Here is a 1204-nt window from a genome sequence, read left to right as displayed (position 1 = left end):
ACCGGGCCTGTTGGGGGGTGGGGAGCTAGCGGAGGGATAGCATTAGGGGAAACAGCTAATGTAGATGACGGGTTGATGGCTGCAGCAAACCACCATGGCACGTGTATACCTATGAAACAAACCTGCACGTTCTGCACATGTACCTGAGAACTTAACGTATAATAATAAAAAAGAGACAAACAAACAAAAGTCCATAGAGTGGAAGCAAATGTATTAAGAAAGTAAAAGAATAAAGAATGGCTACTCCATGGCCCCTTGAGGCTGCTGATTGCCCATTTGAATGGTTATTTCTTGATGATATGCTAAATTAGGGGTGTATTATTCACGTCTCCCCTTTTTAGACTATATAGGGTAACCTCCTGACATCACCATGGCATTTGTAAACTGTCATGACACTGGTGGGCATGTAGCAGTCAGAATGACCAGAGCTCACTCTCGTCACCATCTTGGTTTTGGTAGCTTTTAGCTGGTTTCTTTACTGCAAGCTGTTTTATCAGCAAGGTCTTTATGACGTGTATCTTGTGCCGACCTCCCATCTCATCCTGTGACTTAGAATGCCTTAACCCCCTGGGAATGCAGCCCAGTAGGTTTCAGCCGTATTTCACCCAGCTGCTATTTAAGATGGAGTTGCTCCGGTTCAAACGTCTCTGACATAAGTAACGGTCTATCAGAGAATGAGGAAGACTGAAGCAGAAATGACAACATGAGGAAGGGCCCTGCAGGCTGAGCTGATGATAGTATCATCACATCACGCCTTGGGAAGCACAAAAGGATCTTTAGCAGGGGAGCAACATAATCAGCACCAGAGGTTTTAGCTAATGGCTTGATTCGTAATTCACCAAGATGACCTACATCATCTGTACATACTTCACGGCTGTGAAATCTTGCTAAGCAGACTTGTTTTGTTTTAAAAATGAACATAGCGCCGGGCGCAGTAGCTCAGACCTATAATCCCAACACTTTGGGAGGCCGAGGCAGGTGGATCACCTGAGGTCGGGAGTTCGAGACCAGCCTGAGCAACATGGAGAAACCCGGTTTCTACTGAAAATACAAAATTAGCTGGGCCTGGTGGCACAAGCCTGTAATCCCAGCTACTCAGGAAGCTGAGGCAGGAGAATGGCTTGAACCTGGGAGCCGGAGGTTGCGGTGAGCCAAGACCGCACCACTGAACTCCATCCTGGGCAACAACAGTGAAATTCCGTCT

The 1204-nt window shown here is 46.8% G+C and overlaps 1 protein-coding gene across 2 annotated transcripts in view; it reads right to left on the bottom strand.

Moving 5' to 3' along the window:
* Positions 1-1204, bottom strand: part of NBAS (neuroblastoma amplified sequence) — a 466664-nt gene that overhangs the window by 69913 nt on the left and 395547 nt on the right. The window lies entirely within an intron of this gene.

Source organism: Mandrillus leucophaeus, unplaced genomic scaffold (assembly GCF_000951045.1).
Source record: "Mandrillus leucophaeus isolate KB7577 unplaced genomic scaffold, Mleu.le_1.0 Scaffold122, whole genome shotgun sequence".
NCBI classification, from domain to species: Eukaryota; Metazoa; Chordata; class Mammalia; order Primates; family Cercopithecidae; genus Mandrillus; species Mandrillus leucophaeus.
The sequence above is the reverse complement of the archived record's forward strand: the minus strand, read 5'-3'. Positions and strand labels throughout refer to the sequence as shown.